General features: G+C 35.8%; 1 long non-coding RNA gene across 1 annotated transcript in view; it reads left to right on the top strand.

The window, feature by feature from the left end:
* Positions 1-19,141, top strand: part of LOC107090497 — a 115,847-nt gene that overhangs the window by 62,869 nt on the left and 33,837 nt on the right. The window contains exon 3 of the long non-coding RNA XR_001481483.1: positions 11,536-11,670. This is a non-coding gene — a long non-coding RNA (uncharacterized LOC107090497). The remainder of the gene's footprint in view (positions 1-11,535; positions 11,671-19,141) is intronic.

Below are 19,141 nucleotides of genomic sequence, written 5' to 3' on the forward strand. Positions count from 1 at the left end.
TTGAAGTCTGCGCGGGTTGCAAAACCTCTGCGTGGGGGTCGTGCACACAGAAAGATTTGATGGTTGCAGACGCTATGTGTCAGAAGCATAATTGGCCTTAAGAGGCTGAATTATCTTTTTTTAATTCACTTAAGTATTTGTGCTGTTGCAAAATTTTTTCAGGCTAGATTTTTGTATCTTTGCTTCGTCATGGAAGCTTTTTCGCTAACAAGTAAGCTCCTTGATCCATTTTTACCAAAAATAAATTAACTTATAATGAAAGAATGTAATTTTTAAAGATTCTATTCACAAATGAATGTGCTTTAATCAAATTTTTATTATTTTGATACCTAACATAAAACACCCTTAAAGATATTTTTTTTTGTTCTAGTGACCTTTATTAGAAAGTAGGCCGACAGGAAATGGGGTTGAAAAAGAAGAGGGGATATACGTATGGCCACGGCTAAGGGCCAGGACTTGTACCTGTGATGGCCACATTGAGGACTAAGGCCTTCATGAATGGGCCATGTGCTTTAACCCTGCGGCACTGCAGCGCCTCCTTAAAATGATATTTTATTGTAAATGTGAAAGACATGGGGTGCATAGAAGGATTAAAGAACTGTTATGTAGTTTAACCAAATACATAACAATAAACCATCTGCTTTAACAAACCCAATCAGCTAATATGTTAAATCAGTGTCTGAACCCAGCCCCATGATGTGTTTTCCTTATGATTGAGTGCAACTTCCTCTTGAAGTCCCATATCTGCCGCATTTGCAATGTAATTGTTACCACTGTAAACTGCCAAATATCTTTTAATTACTTTCCATTCGCCCCAATACTGGTAAACTATTGCTTTTTATCCAAGCATATTTTAGAGACATCAGTTCTCATTTACCATCCTTGTGTGTGATGAAATATGACTACAGACTGATGATATACAGCTAAAACATGCAAACATCTGAGTAGACAAATTTCCCCAGTGTTTGCCTACCCTCCTTAAATTAATAACCTAAGTATCAACATCTCTTGTTGACAGTAACCCCCCCACCAAATTAAGATTATGGATTATCTTATGCAAAAAAATGTACAATTCAAAGATTGATTTGCACAAACAGAACTTTCTCAAAGGCCTCTGTAGGGTTTTAACTGCTCTGCAACAACATGGCCTGTCCCCCTGTATTTATCCAGTGTAATCAAGCTTTTGATGAGGTTTAAAGCTGCCGGTTGCTTGCAGAGGGAAAACAGTCCACTCCTTGTAGCATTTCTCATGGAAGGTTGATACGGGTTAGGAGTTTAGAACTGCTACGCCCAAGTGTTTTAGCAGTTTTCCACCACATGTGTTATCAGCTGAGCCATGAATGTGGGAAAGCCCCACAGGCAGCATGACATCATCCCCTGTGTAAAACTGGATATATTTTAAAACACAGAGGGTGTAACTGGGAGGGGGTAGGAAATGGGAGAGATTGCTGAAAACAACAGAAACTAGTGGAGACAAACAAAAGTAAGGATACTCCCTTCATTTTCTAACAGTATGTCTCTGCTTTGGCTTTCTTTTACCATAATAAGGGAAAGTTCCCATGTATATTGCAATCTCAGCAATTCATAAAATTTAAATCAGGCAGGAGGCCTTGTACAAAGAACTATAATCAGATGTGGGAATGCTAAGGTCCAACAATCATGTAAAAAAAAAGCTGCCTAAGGCTTATATTGCTTCAGTGCTTGAATAAATGTGTTTACATAAAGTGGCTGTCAGAAGTGCATAAACCTTATTAAAATCTTTTTTTTAAGGTTTTAAAAATAAGAGCATTTTTTTACCTTTAATTTGGCATTAATCATGTACAATTCAATTAAAAGAAATGTCTGTTAAAGGAATAAATACAATAAATAATAAATGTGCAATGACAATCCTTCATAATTGCACACCCTTAAAAACAACTTTGCTGAAGCATCTTTTGATCTTTTTCCTACATTTAGTCTTCCTTAGTTTACAAATGCCGTATCAATACACACCTAAAATATAAATGATAATAATAATAAAAGTTTAAATGAAGTTCAACAGTCCAAGTTATATCTTCTGAATATGTGCACACTTGAGAGCAATCCTTGTAGATAACTAAACAGTCAAAGAGAAGCAACAATTACAGGATGCCTTTTCAAATGTTGGTAAAAATTCTCAGTCATGGAGGTCATAGTCATTCCAAAGTTTTGTATAAAATATATATGTATATATCAATTACTAGATCCGTTACACACATTAGGCTTTAAAAACAAACATTGCATGTCCGTTTGACGACGATCTTATTAAAGAATGATCGGCACATTTTCACAGAGAACTAAATATTTATAGGGAGAGGATTCTAAAACTCAGATTGCTTGGTTTTGGTTTGTTTAATATGAGCGAGATGCAAATCATTTCATTTTTATTTAGTTATGTTTACAGTACATGAACTACTAAAATTATTTTTAGATTGCACATTTATAGATTCAATAATACAGGGGCGGAAAAGGAAATACTTTAGGGTTAGGATTAGGATGATAAAAACTTAATGAACCTACTGGCACAATCTGAAGCTGCATTAGATGATGCACAGTTTCTATATATTAGAACGTCTTTTATTAATCCTTACAATGCTGCCAGAAGATTTCACCTTAATAGAAACATTGATCTATTACCATTCAAGAAATAATTCCGTAATATCATTGCAGTCACAACAGGCTATGGCAAGTCGTTTTTATATGTACTAGTTCTACTAAATATGCATTCCTGATAACGGAGAAAAAACATTTTTTCTTTGTCTAACTGACCATTTCAAACAAGATGACGTTCTCCGTCTAGAATAATGGTTGTCCATAAATTTATTTCAGCTCTCCATATTTTTATTATTACCAGTCAACATTTGCATTTTTAAACTATGTAAAAAAAAATTTCAGATATCATAAATACATTTTCAATCAAGCTGATAAATGTCAGAATGGCCACTTAAAATGTGTAAACTTTTCTAGATAAATAAAACTTAGTTCTTTCTAGTATAATTTAGTTTTTTTGCTTTCTAAAATTCAGTTTCTGCTACAAAAATGTAATTTAGAAAATATATTATTACAGTTAGGTCTAGGAATGTGATTTTGATCAGGAGGAATCTTAAATTGTGATCTGCAAATGTAACAACACAGAGGAGTGCTTTTACTAAATGTAAAAACGGCCTGTCATAGTCACTTCATATAGATTTCTGCATTAATTCCAGCAAAAATCTTCTCCTTACCACCTTCCACTCCTTTACAGCTGTAGCTCTGTTTCTCTGTCTTTTAAACACATCTTCATTAAAATCTGTAGTTCCAGTGTGGTGAAATCAGCACTTCCTGTTGCCTTTTGTCATGGTGACTCGTTGAATCGGTGCCCCACTGATAATGGCTTTTCATACTTGTTGCGCACGCACTTTACTCTAAGTGGATCTAGTTAAAACTGATTGAACTAATCGATATCAGCTGTTGTCAAACCGAACACTCAGAGTACCCGACTTTAGGCTAGATCAAGTTAGAGTTGCGGATTTGAATCTGAATTTGTTAAATCTGCTTCATGAAACGGACCCCCCGTTGCACAAAGGCTAAATAAGGCTCAATAAGTGTGGCGTTATTAAGCCTGGTGTAAGTTATCAAGCTAAATGCAGGTCTACAGCTTTGTTCAAGAGGCCATATGGTCAATCACAGATTCATGTATTCAGCAAGCAATAGCTTATTGACTAAAAGCCTAAAAAGTCTAAAATACACATTTCCTAACCATCTTTTGATTTATTGGTACAATTTATTTGTACAATATAGTCAACATTTAATCCAGATACCGTCAGTCTGCAGAATGTCCAAGTTTTTTTCATTTTCACCTGATGCAGATTCATTTTTGGCTCAGTCATATTTGCTCTGTCTAATTAAAAAGAAAATATGTAACAAATAAAAGCTATAGATCATATCTTTAATGACAGATGCCATTCATGGCATACCTGGGATTAAAAATGTACAATTAAAAGATTGATTTGCAAAAACAGAACTTTCTCAAAGGCCTCTGTACGGTTTTAACTTCTCTGCAACAACATGGCCTGTACCACTGTATTTATCCAACATAATCAAGATTTTGATGAGGTTGAAAGATGCCGGTTGCTTGCAGAGGGAAAACAGTCCACTCCTTGTAGCATTTCTCATGGACGCTTGATACGGGTTGATAGTCTAACACTAAAAAAAATTCTAAAAAAGTAACATGAATCTATCACCTGTAAGATTAATGATACAGCATTGCCTTCTGTTTAATAAAATGTGTTCAGTTTAGAAAAAAGAATAACTAATTCCCTAAGATATGATGTGGTCAGTTAAGAGAAGTAGCTAGGAAATGCATGTTTTAGGCTATTTAGGCACTTAATGATCTGCTTTGTTTGTCTAATCAATGAATCCATGATTGACCTCATGATTTCTGGTAGAAAGCTACAAACCTGCATTAAGCTTGATTACTTAAATTTGGCCTAAAATAGAGACACCTACAGCTTAGCTGTATGGAATTATTGTGTCATGTCATTTAAACTAAGTTCTACACAGCTGCACAGTTCAAATGATTAGGAGTAATTGTAGAGCAGCACTTACAGTAGCCATGAAGGTGATCCTGGTGCTTCTAAGAGCTAAAAGGTGAAAAGCCCTTGTTTAGTAACTACTGAGTCTGGAGCTGCTAATGACTCTGGATTTGAATGTTACACAAACCGAGTGTATATAGAGCTTTTCAAAAAGCTCTTCATACCAAAGTTCTGACAATTACCCTCCCCATTGGGTTGCAGCTATGCCACTCAGTTGGGACTCAATAAGCGTAAATGGGTCTCACAGCTTCATTGGATTATAACAGTTTTGTAACAAACCTATGCTCCATTTAATCATATTATGCTTTAAAAGCCCGGATTTTATTAAACAACATGGATCCCAGATCCTAATACAAATTGTGGAAATTATGCAATCTTTATTGATATATTTATTATAAAGATCAGCCATATGAGCCATTAATGACAAGCAAATGAGCAACATTAGATGTTCCTTTTTTATAAGTCAATAATTTTAAGTCTGTTAGAAAACAAACTTTTATTGAGAATTAGCAAGAAAATTCAATATTTAAAAGTTAGATATTGGTCAACACCATGACGAATGCCCACTGGAACTGTCATGACATGACAACTGCTATCAATATGATCATCTAATAACTAACCAGAACTGTTAGAGATTATATAATCCTTCCTTTGTCAAGAGGTGGGGAGCTGGGAAGTGTAGAAGGGGTGTTGTGGTGGCAAGTCTCCAAAATAATTTTTACCAGCTTTCACATGTTGAAAACTTGAGGATATCATTAACATACGTCAGAATATCTCTCATACCCAACCTACCTAGATAAAATTGACATGTGTCTAGATGGAAAAAAATGGTGACAGCGATCGAAATTGTCGGCTTGTCGACGGGACTCATCAGCTGTTTGGCGGCCTGGAAATGAACTGGGGGGATTTTACTTTAGTAGAGTGTCAGAACAGGGAGACATGGGCTGCGAACTGTAACGTTAAGGGTTCAAACGTTCTTCATGTGTTCTTCTTGTCACATATCTCTGTGTGAATGTTGTAGGAGCAGGATGTCTTAATATGTTTGTGTGGCAATGTTTTTTCCATCCCTGAGGGAAAATTACATCATTCTCAAACGGCATCTGCTCGGTGTGAAGTATTACTAACTAAAGCTTTAGCTGATATTAGCACAAATTGAAATACTGAATCATAAACTGTTTAAAATGCCCAAAGATAATAGAAAACATTATTTTTAAAATTATTATGTTATGTGTTTTCCATCTCTGCTGTCCTACTGTCAGCTGGCAGCTGTTTTAATACTATTGCATATAGTTGTGTATAAAACTGTTGAATTGGCCTGCTGAAAATGACAGTTTGGTGGAGAAAATATGACCACTCTATTAGAAAAATGTGTATTAGTTATATGTTAGAGATTTGCTACAGACATTAGGTATGTGTGTAGAGATTTTGCCATTATGAAGATCATCCCTCAAAGGCCAATGACATATTTATGCACACAGAGTATAGCAAGGTGGTGAGGATTTTACAGATAACTGAGCATGAGGCCATCTTCTTGCTCAAAGGTATGCATCTGTTCACACAGGTTATATATTCCTCACCTGGCTATTACTGCAACTGGCTGTCAATTTCTGTCCCATCCGGAGCAATCTCTGTTCATCATTACACAGTATGCCTTACACTTGTTCCATCATTTCCAGGAATTTCTGAGGTCTTGTATAGCTGTTAGATTTTTTTTTAAAGCTTTCAAACAACTGACTGTTATACAATGTTAAACTTTGAGTCTCTTCTCTTGTTGCTCTGCAGTGTTGGACAAAGTTTTCAGCACACATTTCCTTTAGCTGTCTGGGGTCAGTTACGTGGCAGCATTTGGCTAATCAAGCTTCGGTTTTCTCTTAAGTCCAAGAAAAGTCTACCATTTGTTATTTGTACTGCCTGTTATTTAAAAAAAGAAAAACTCAAAATGAGTGATTTTTCACCAGGAAACTTGATAGTCACACTAGCACACTTAAAAACTAGTCATTTTTTTCTGTTACTACTGGATCTATGTGATAAGATAAGATAAACTTTATTGATCTCACAGTGGGGAAATCCACTTAACATCTTTGTAACAGTAACTTAATTGTCACAAAGCTTGCGTTTTTACACTAAGCATTAAATATTTTACTGCAGATCGACTCAGAGGAGATTTTGCCTTTTTGTTGTTTCTGCAATACTAAGTATATTCAAAAACAGGATGTCTTTAATATAGGGGTTGCAACCCCTAGTTGGATTTTAAAAGTACTGCAGGGGATATTGGTGAGATTTTTCCGCACCTCTTGTCTTGAGACAGAGAATTTGGGCTGAGAACAGATTCATCCCCAAATGGACCAATTTATTTGGGAATGTTCCTTGAATGTGGATTCTTAGGCAGATGTCTTTGGTTAAGAGCCTAAACATCTGACCAGAAGAATATTGTGTGGAAGGTGATCCTTTGGGGTTTGGCTACACAATGATTTTGTTTAGTTTGGTACGGTTGAGCACAGCAATAATATTATTCCAGGTGTGTTTACTTCTATGGAGGCGGTCTGGACATGGATTGAGGTAATTGACATGTCCTCTTCATCAGACTGGAAAAGTAGGGGATGATAGTGAAGGATTGACTTAAAGAGAGAATATCCAGTGTTTGAAGAACTATGACTGTTATGTACATATTCCACTCAGGGCAAATGTGAGCTCCAGGTCAAGGGGAATAAAGTGAAGGGGCAGTTTAGCCATGCTTTTAGCTCTTGTTTCATCAAACTTGTGTGTTTGTTAGGCTAAGAATTTTGTTGCAACTTTGGCTTTAAGGAGTGGAACTGAATTCCCTCCAAATTTGGGTTATAAAACTGAGAAGACAGGTAGGCACAAACAAGGTTGAGGGAACCAGCATGAGTGCCAGTTTCAGAAAATCTACCCTCAAGTATAAATTCATGGAGCTCTCTGGTAATGACACAAGAGGTAGGTAGGTTAAGGTGCCTGTATTGTTATCTTTGGAACCACTTGTATAGACTTACACTGAGACAAACTTTCGTTTATACAGCTTTCCGACAGTGAATGAGCAGCAGCTTAGCAGTGAAAAAGGAGCAGTGTCTATAGGAGACAACGTTAAAACGACAGAAGAAAAAAGACCATCCAGACTGATGTGGGAAGAGATAGTTGGCTTCCAGGAGATTTGAAAGTTTTCTATGGTCAGTCCAAACAATTTTGGTGTATTTGGTTTCCTCAAGCACAGAGAGAAAAAAGTGATGGATGAAGCTTATCAGCTTCAGAAATCTGAAACTGGACTGCTTCTACTCCAGAGTAAGAATCCTCTACCTTCCTAATAAACTCTCTATGCTGCCTGGTTTGGTTAAAACATGTAGCATGCATGAACCTGGTTCTAAGTTTTTGAAAAGCTCTCTCAGCTTCAGGGCTCACGTGAAAGTGCTGTAAGCTTGACATTTTTGATAAAAATTGATACAAGGCAGCACAAATTAGAAAACATCCCTTTCCATTTTTAGATGGAGTTGGTAAATTAAGTACTGAACAAATGTTTTCTCCAACTGCTTACACCTGCCTGCCCTTAGGGATGATGCCAAGGAAGTTGACTGATGGGATGTGCAACTTTGATTTTTCTATTTTGACAAATAACACATTTATGAGAAGGCCCTGAATGATAGAGGCAAAGTGTTCCTTGTGTTCCTGGATGGATTTATAGAACTTTAAGATATCATCAAGAGGAATGGACATCAATTAATTGAGGAAATACCCCAGAACACAATTTACTAGTAATGGCAGGTGCATTAGTCAGCCTACAGGGCATAACTAAGTACTGCAAGTATTTTGAGAGTGTTCAAAGAGTTCACACCCCTCTCTCTTATTCTGACAAGAGGGTAAGCACTGTGGTAGTCAAGTCTTAAAAAGGCAAGGAAACCATTAACTGTTCCAAAAGCAGCAGCCATGATGGTTCACCTTAAGCCCCGAACACAGACACTGGGGGAGGAGTTTTAGTTTTTTTCTAGGTTCATTATTTCAAGTTACCTTAATAAAACATAAACTTATATGGTTTTCACAGAAATGTCAGAGTCTTGGCTGATAAAATTGAGATCCACTGTTTTTGAGAATTTCTGTTTTTATTCTTTTCTCAAAGATAAGACCTCCATGAAAACATGCAAAGAGTTGGTCAGCAATTATACAACAGGTTTGATTGCTTAAATGCCAATGAAGATTTTATACTCTATAATCAAGGACCATGTATTTGTTTTACTTATTAGATGTTTTTATTTTGTTTTCTGTAAATTGCTAACTTTTTGAACATTTGTGTTATGGTGAAGAGATGTTTTTTTTAAATTCATGGATTGGATGTAAAGTGCATTATTGCAATGACTGCAGTGGAGGCTAACGTCTCTATGACCAGAATAACAGGTCCAGCAACCATGTGGACTAAATGCAGACATTGAAGACCAATAATAGAATAGAATAAATTACAAGTAAATAGAATAAAATAGATTACAAAACCTCTTTATTGTCCCACAGTGAGGAAATAATGTGTAACAGCAGCAAATCAACAGGCACTATGGTAAAAGGGTCACACATCCATCCATTTTCCGTCTTGCTTATCCAGAGGGGTGCTGGTGCCTATCTCCAGCTATCTACTGGTGAGAGGCCAGGTACACCCTGAACAGGTTGCCAGTCCATCGCTGGGCCAGGGTCACACATATAGAAATTAAAATAGTGTATAAAAAAAATAAAAGAATAAAGTTAAAAAAGCTTAAAAAATAAACAAATATACAGTAAGAGCAAAAAGACATTTTGAAGAATAGACCTCTATTATGATAGTCTTAATCAGTTCCTGCTCATACTTTTGAGCATCATCGTTTTCCTCATAATTTCTTTAACAAGCTAGTAAGAAGGAGAAAATATCAAACTCTATTTTGCCTTTATTCTTACTATATGGAAAAAAAGTACAATATTCCTTTTTTTTGCTTCTTTATTGTTAACATAATGCAAAAGTATAAAATTTACCCCTGCAAAAAACTGACTTTAATATTAGAAATGTGNTTATCAATAAATAAGCAAAATAAAGTTAATTCCAAATGCATAAATCCATCTTTGTAAAGCCTGCTAGGTCCGCTGAATGCAGGTTTAATGTTTTAAAGTTCATTTCCTACCAGTGGTGTCTCTGCAGGGGCTTGAAGATGAGGTCTTTGTCTGTAGAGATTCCTCAGAACACAGGTGTGTCGAGATACTTTATAGGCTCCTGAAGGCCTGAGTGAGAGAGATGGGTGCGCTTGATTTTCTGTGAGGCCCGTACCAGTTGGGTGGAGATGGTATTGCAATCACACAAATACACCATTTGCTGTTTTAACTTGACAACGCTGAACAGGTTGCCAGTCCATCGCTGGGCCAGGGTCACACATATAGAAATTAAAATAGTGTATAAAAAATATACAATATTCCTTTTTTTTGCTTCTTTATTGTTAACATAATGCAAAAGTATAAAATTTACCCCTGCAAAAAACTGACTTTAATATTAGAAATGTGATTTGTATGGAATGTAGAATCCCTGTGTAATAAAACCTATACACCTTTGAAACCTCTAATTTAATCTTTTTTAGTTTAGGTCACATTTTAGAAGCATCTCATGGTCATATATATCAATGTAAGAAAGAAAATTACTTTTCTTTCACTAATAGCATCAGTAGATACCGTAAAGTCCATAAAGGGTCTTCCTGTATGGATTTTACTGGCCTCAAACACTGACACAGCATGAATCATTCAGAGTAAAGGCAGGGTTTCAGAGACATAAGAGTAATCTTTGGATGCCAAATACCAACAGTATGCAGCACATGCTGAGACTGAGTCAGTCCTTGAAAAGGTGATGGGATCTCAGCATGAATAATGAAAATTTGATGCCTCACGTGTTCTCTATACCTGATACTCTCTTCAGATGTCTCCTTAGGCTTAGTTCTAGTCTGTGATTCATCTGAGCCATGCTAATGCCTGTGGAGAAAAACCCTGCATTGTTGTTCATACAGTGAGTGAATCAATGCACAGACTAAACCATCAGAAAAAGCATGTGTCATTACTTTATAAATTACACAGCAAAATGAAGGAATTTGTGTGCTCATAATTTGTGATTCGACATTAAATTGTAAAAAAAAAAAAGCAGTAGAAAAGTAAAAATCCATCTTTTTGTATGAGTAAAAATAAACAACACTGCAGTAGTTGTTAATCTGATGCTTTAGCCGATTCAGAAATTGATAACCTAAGATTAAAGGGAAAATTAGAATTTTACCCACTTGGGACAACATTTCAAGATGCCTCTGCTATACTAATCTTTGCTTTCTTTTTAAATTGTACCAGAGATATGATTAGTTAACAAAAAGTTTGATTAGAATGAATTCCCCCACACAAAACACAATTTCAGGTACAGGTAAAGGCTAAGCCGCCAATGATTTCCTATGTTTGTCAGTCCACTGGTGATAACATCATGATGGTTGTAGGTACGAATAAAATACATGATGATTTTATGTTGTCTGAGACTATTCTAGTCATTATTCAACATGCTACTGTATATAGAGCTCTGATCCGATGATATCTGGAGAGGTAAACAAATATGAAATAAACCAGTTAAGACAGGCTATTTCCTTTTCTGTCACTTTGTAACTTCCTTTAAAAACATTTTAAGGTTTTAGATCCACTGCAGATTTATTCAGACAGACACATTGGTAAACTTGTCTTGTGCCCTGTGGAATGTCAACCGTTCCTTGTTTACCCGGTTGCAATAAAAACACAATCAGCCACCAGTCAACAATGAATGACTCCAAACAAACTGGATTATTGCACTAATTAAACTGCAATAAGCACTTATTAAATGGCCACAGGCCTCGTTAGGCGGTTCATTAAGCCATTTTATCTTTTTACTCCTTCATTAATTCTTCTGTCTTCTCTCCTTTCTTCTTAGGGAGTGTGGGAGTAGTGAGGTCTGGGAGATCACGACCCTAATTCTCTCTAAGACAGACGGTTTAATTAACACTGGAGGAATCATCACCGACTAGACCTCTACTAAAAGAATGTACAGGGAAATTACACTGCACAGGTAAGATATTGCTCTGATGTTCATTTTTAGTAGCAATATCCACTAATTAACGCACAGGTTAAACCAACTATGTTTATATCTGGTCCCATGAAGTAATTAAGACCTAATAGTGAAACAGAAAAAAATTTAAACATCTCTAAAATGAAATATATATAGACATGTTTCACATAATGCCTGATGATAAATGGCAAAACCTTTTAATTAAGACGTTTATGGATATGATAACTAAAGAAAAAAAATGTATCAAAAAAATAGTGATAGTCATTTTTTTCTCTCAGAACTGTTCTTGAACAGTTTTGAAGTGGTAACAGCAACCTTGTGTGGGCTGATTACACATTGATACTGAAAATGGTGAATTTTTAATTTTATGAACCTTTTTCTCACAGTTAAATGGAAGAGAATGAAACATTTTTCAGGGATTGAGAGGCTTAACAGACGCATCAATTTAAGAAAAAACGGTGAGAACAGGGAGACACGGTCCGCAAACTGTAACGTTAGGGTTTCAAACTTTCCTTAAGTGAAGTTATCCCTTATCTCTGTGTGATTGTTGTACGAACAGGATCACTCAATATGTTTCTTTGAAAAAAAAAAGCCTTCCAAACTCATTGTAGTTGAACGGAGAACATAACTAGCAAAATAAAATATATAATATAATATAATATAATAAAACATTTTATAAAAAGAAATAATAACTGTTAAGATATCTTGACACCAAGTCGCTAAAGTCAATATTTTTAACACCTGCATTACTTAGCGTCTGCTGTGTATGGGGGATTTCCTACTTTGGTTAGAATATTCAGATGGGAACTTAAATGAGCTGCCTTTGAGTGTTACCTTCTAGTAAACAACAGCTGACAGAGAGTTTGCAGTTAGACACTATACAATGCTGTGACCTGGGAATCTTACAAGACAGCTGTCCTTGCATCCCTCTGAGACTGTGTGTCATCAATAACAGCAAACAGTGTGCTTCCTTAAGCCTGACAGCAGATAGCTGACAGTTTACAGACTAAAATGTAAAATGTTATTTTTACACACGAACAAAAATCCAAAGAACATATGTTTTATAGATTTCTAAGGCACTACCGGTAGTTGCCTTTGTTTTGTTATTTTTTTAATGTAGACAGGCATGTGGAATAGGAATAAGGCCCATATATGGGTCACCAATTTAATATTGATAAAAAGATACAATTTGGGATTGTAAATGAAAAAAGAAATGAAACTAAATAATGTACACATTAACTCTGGTAGCCAAGGGATACATATATTTGATGCTAGCTGACTAGAGTGAGGTTCAAAATAGTGATTCCTTGAATTGTCAGAGTGGAAGAATGATATGTTTTCTCAATCAGTTCCATTCTTCCACATATTTGGAGATTGAACAGGTTATGAAAAGTGAATTTATTGGGTTTTGTGTATATAATAGTTAACGTCAACATTGAAGCGTAACCTTTGCTAGTTTAAATCCTTTTGATGAATTTTCTGTTACTGTGTGTATTATTAAAAATTATAAGACAAAAATCAGAGACAAGAAAAATGTTTTCATATTAATTGGTAAAGCTGTAAAATGAATAATTAAGAATAATTTCAACAAAAATAAAACCAATTCCAGTTGTGAGTTGTTTTTCCTTTAAATAGCTTGACTATTGAATATTGTTCGCACATCCACAAAATGTTGGGTTTAGTAATCAATCAATTCTACATACTGTTACTTGCAGTTACATTTAGAATAGCTAAAGTTATTATAATATTTTTTTTGATGTGATGGCTATGTTGTTTCCTGTTTGTATAAAAAGCAGAATTGGTGTAGGTGTGTAATTGTGTAAACAATCATAATTTCTTATCATTGACTAAGTCACAAAAAGGCATTACGGTATATGGATGGACAAGCAAAATCTGTACAGAAATATTTAAAACCAGGCACATGAAGTTTAAAACATATATGAGTTTGTGAACCTAATTAAAAATATTATCTCATCGCTTTAGGTTGCGGTATCATCACGCTACTTTTGAACACAAATTATCCAAGTATATCTAGTTTAAATTGACACATGCAACACTTGAATTTAGCAGTTACAATTGCTTACGTTCCTTGGTTTATGTCACCAAAGGCACCAAATGCCCAATGAAATCATGACTATATTCCTTCTTGTGTTTTTAATATAGAGTAATCGGAATGGTGCTATGCATGTGATATATATTTTTCTTTTATGGTGGCAGTTTGGATGTTGCTTGGGTGACATATGTTCAAAACAGGAACAAGCACAGGCCCAATGTCCAAGTTATGTCACTTGTGTATGTGTTTGTATGTATATAGGAGGCAAGTGCATTCTTACACAAGTCGGACAAGCTGTATATCACTTAGCATTGTTTTACTTTGGTTTAGGTTTGCATACTTAAAGGAACAATTTATGCTTCTCAAGACTTAGACATTTCTAAGTCTTCCCGTCTGTAATTTTTTTGAAGCTCTACAAGTGTTACAATATGTCTCTCTCCACCTTGCTGCAAGACTTCTCATGCTAAAGCAGAATAGATACCTAAGCAGACACATACATACAGAATACACCTACTCAACATCATGAATACATTCATACACACCACAAGCTGTTGATGCTGTCTGAGGATTAAGATAAACATGCACCCACACACAGTCAGACAATCCAGGAAGTGCTGGTTTGGATGTTATGCAAAATCATAACTCCAGCACAGAGAAACCCATGAGAAACTCACACACACCCATAGATGTCAAGTGATTAGTTACACAATTAGAACTATGAGTTCCATTGAAAAGCAGAAGTTGCCTCTTTTCATACGTTTCAAGGGAGAGAAATGGAACTTGTGAAAACTGCTACTATAGCTATGCTTATGTTTAGATGTTTAACTACTTCTTGTCTTCAATTGGAAAAAAAAAACGCCCCAGTTCGGCTTATTAAATAGAATATAAACTAATCAAAAAATGAGCACCATCAAAAGTGTTATTTTTAGATGTATTTTAAGTAGTGCACATTCAGCTAAATCTAAAACTGAAGATGTGCTGGAAACCTTTGGACTAATGCTGAACCCATGTCTGTGAAATAAACTAACCATTAGTTGAGTTTCTGAAATGACTGTAATTGTGGCCATAGTCTACTCCATGAACACAATCAAAGAAAAGCAATTACAAGACCTTGGTCATTGGCCCCAAGGGGGGTTGAACCTTAGACTTGGAGACATGCACACACATATTATGTTGGCATTCACCCACACATTTCCTGTGTGTTTTAAGACAACCGCTCTTCCTTCTCCTCAGTTTTTGAGAGGAAGTGCAGGCCTAATGACTTTTCCTATGCGTCACAAACACTGCACGTGGGAGGCAAACAGCCGTACTGCACATGTGTGCATGTGGAACTCTTGTTATTTAAGCTGAATTTTGTAAAATTACTACCAGTTCACTATTTATTTTTCTATGTGCATAAGCCAGTCACTAAAATCAGTAAGTGAAATGTAATACACTTCAATTGGCTAGAAATCTTCTGCAAAGGTTTGCGATCTGATTTGTTTCCAGGTCTCTGGAGCATTTATGAATCTGTGTTTCTGGAAAGCATGAAATCTGTTGAAGCTTTGCAAAGAAAGTTCTGCATGTGTTGATGTGTTTGCAGGAAATTTGCACAGAGTTGTGAGCACTACAGGTATGTGTGAATTGCATGTCTTTGTGAGAGTTTCTCACTTGGTTCTTGTAAACAGTGCTGTCTCACAGGTTTTTATTCATTAGTTGCTCAAAAGCTCAGCCTGATTTTTAATCAATTTTTTCTCAAAAGATTTCAGGTGAACCAAGTAGAAATTATTGGCACTGTATATTATCCTAATGCTCTGAGGGCATATTTTCATATAGAAACTTCCATTGTGCTTTTGATAAATGGAAATGAGAGCTTTGCATAAAAGTACTGATGTTAAAGAAAATTATATATAGTTTCAGTTTGTCCATATATATCATATATATATATTGTTTTGATATATGCTTTACTATAGTTCTTTCATATAATTAATAAAGTGTGTTTTCACACCTGCAGCTTAAGGTCGATTTAAATTTAGATCGACCTAAATTTGATCTCCCCTGTGGGCCAGTATGAAAGCACAATCAGACTCTGATGTGCAACAAACTAGTGTTGACTGGAGAGAAGGTCTCAGCTCACCTTCAAACTCCAGCTAAACTCTGGTGCACCCAACTGATGCCTGAAAACAACCGTACTTTGGTGCTGAAACAAAAAAAACACACCAAAATAAAAAAGTTTTCACATCAGAAATGTATCGTTTTACATTATCATATAGATAACATCCCCTGGGATGTTACGTCTGAAAACTACACATCACCATTACAGGATGGGTAAGCAACTGGGTAGTAAAGAGTAGTTCTGACTGAACATAGATAGGAATACTGTTAAATTTATGCTGATGCCGAAACCATCTTCCTATAATTTTCCAACAGAGAAAGGACTAAAATATCAACTTGGGTTAGAGCTCTATGAAGGATAGGCGAAAATGGAAAAACCTTGTGTCAAAAGTCAAAAAGGACCTATGTAATTTGTAGCCAGTAACATTATTAAATCTATTATTCATTCCTAAAGTATCATGAATCAACCATGGTTTCAGTGAAGGAAGCAGAGTTGAGTTGAGCTTTTTTAACCATAACTCATGTAGACAAAGGATGAAGTTGGGAATGTCCCTAAGAGGTTTGTAGATGGCTTTTAAAAAGGTGATGTTAATTTAGCCCTAGAAGGACTGTTTTATGGTCTCAACTCCAGTGCAGACACCAGTCAGCTGCTGACTTTTCTCCCCTGCTCTGCCGCTCTTCTGCCCGGCATGCTTTTCTGATCAACTACTGTCCTCCTTCCATCTCCAACAGTTAGCTTAGAGGCTAACTTTGGTAAGCCGTAGCCTCTCTGGTTCCCTGGCAGGCTTCTCCAAACTACTGCTGTCCCCCTCCTGGCCATCTGTAGCCTCTCCCTCACCTTCAGCACACCCTGGTGGCCTTATCCAATCTTCCGCCTTGCTTTTTCCCCAGCGGATTAGAGCAAAATTTTCAACATATTTGTCCTTATCTTTTGGTAGAGGATTTTCTTGGAATTCATAAATCATTATAAACCACGTGTAAGAGTCTGTCCGAACGTCTACATCTGTGATTGCTGTGGATGATCGTCACAAGGCTTGGACTTGGATGTGTGACGTCACTAAAGTGCTATGTATTGCAACTAATGCACGTGGCTGTTGTGTCTGTTACTTAGCAGCAATTAAACTGATGACGCAACATGCAGTGTCGGCAACAGTAGAAGGTACAATGTAAAAGATACCAAAAGGAAACTGATAAACAAGTGAACTGATCAACAGTTCAATATCAGAGACAAATCTTCACAGTAACATGTCGTGGAAAGCACCATCTGCTGTTCAAAAGCACTGCCAAGCAACATACCTTGAATTTACTAGCCCTCTTTAAATCTCTGTGTCCTCGTATGCTCAGAAAACCTGGCGGGGATTTGCTGGAGTTGGGGAAATGGTCCTGCAGCCATGTTCCCATAAAACACATACCATTGCATTAAATATATTCTAGCTGGGCACTTCCAGAGGCTTTGAGTTTTTCTTACCTGTTTTCTAAATATTTCACATTCTCCCTGATTGATGGAGGAGACAGCTTGAATTCCCTTATTCTTTCCCTTTTCCTTGCTCCTGCTCTGCATTGTTGATGCCTCCATTTCAGTAGCTTTTTTTAGCTTTTATTTGTCCCAGTATGGGCAATTTTGTGCAGTAGTAGTACACCTTTCACACACATGTTCACATTTCACCTCAGCCGGTCTTATGGAAGTAGTTGAAGTATTAGTTTAGCTCCCTGGTGTAAAGAATTAATTACAAAAAAAAGAAATACTGGCAAAATCTTTCCAGTTGCACAGCATAAAACAAAACAGACAAAAACCTTTGGAAAACAGAAAATATGATCGCCAATTTTAGGAACTAAAGTTCTCTTAGCGGGAAGCAGGCTTTGGCAGAGCAATTTTGTTGTAAGTAATTTGGTTTAATGTTGATGAGTATATGTCTCTGGTTCTCTCGGGTAGCTTTTTTAAAACTATAATTTCTTTAAGGAGTTAGATATGAGTGAATTTACAGTCAGATATACAGTAGGATTACAGGCTGGGTAGAAGGAGCAGAGAGGCTTTAGTACAGTGGCTCTAAAACCCTGATTTCTGGGGCAGGAAACTGATATTTTCCCAGACTTGTTTGGGGTTTGTTTCATTCTTTTTTTCAAGTCTGATCCACAAATTTAGCAGCTTCCTCTAAAGGGCTAATTATACAACAGAGCCATTGTGTAACAACTTGTTTCCCCTTCCCTGATTTAGCAAAAGAAAATGCATTTGCATGCAATCTGCTGCTCTTGGTGTAGTTGGTCTTTGCTGCCATCTGATTGAAATGTCACACTGCCTTCTCATAATGTAAGCCTGAGTTCACAAATACAGAGAAAAATATTATTCGTATTTCTTGTTTAAAAGTTTTGCTGTTTTTCTTTATGCTAAAAAAATAAATAAATTATTGTAGCGGTGCTTTGAGTTTGTCGTTAAACCAAGTGTACAGAATTTCACCATTAATACATAACATATTTTAGGCTAAATGTATTTTTTTAAAGCAATAATCTTAGTTGTACAATATTCACACAGAATTACTCTAAAATACCAGGTTAATAGTTTAAAAGAGCAATGTATTACAATGGCAAATCTAAAACGTAATCTAAAACATATAGATGTGGGTAAAACATAAAAAAATTCCTTTTACAAATATGTACCTGCCTATCTTTTCAATGATGTAGGAAGATATAGATTGTTAAACACTGAGACACCATGTTTTGCTGGACACGTGGCCATGTGGTATGGAACTGATACCTGAAATAGACGTGAAAGCAACAACTTAAACAAATATTAATCACCCGCCCTTCACTATCAGACACTGTCAGATGAAAATTCACTTAGTTTAGCAGATCCTAATAAACTACTGTAATGCCATCATACACACATATATTAGGCCATGTTTGGAACTTAAAATGTCTATCATCAGGTTTGGGGAAAAAAAATTATGAAAGGAAACCATGGAAAAATAATGCATTTTTTATTGATGCAGTGAATGGATGTAAAGTTTGCTTCCTTCATAGATACACAATATTAAAACCTAGGCATATCAAAAGCAACATACTACTTTTAACATACATTGATTTTTAACTTAATGTAAATTTTCTTTTTAGATACAGAGACTTGTGAGGATAAGAGTTATTATGACCATATATATAACATTTTAAATTGCTGACTGAAGTAAATAAAAGTTAGCCCATTTTATAGAGAAACAAAAATTAGATTTTCCCTTTTATTTTAAGCATCCCAAATATAACCGACATTATGAACGATGGAATTTTAGTGGCTTCACTGATCATATATAAAAAATGATCAGTGTTTAATGGGTA

The sequence above is a fragment of the Cyprinodon variegatus genome, unplaced genomic scaffold (genome assembly GCF_000732505.1).
Source record: "Cyprinodon variegatus isolate N-32 unplaced genomic scaffold, C_variegatus-1.0 Scaffold297, whole genome shotgun sequence".
Lineage (NCBI taxonomy): Eukaryota > Metazoa > Chordata > Actinopteri > Cyprinodontiformes > Cyprinodontidae > Cyprinodon > Cyprinodon variegatus.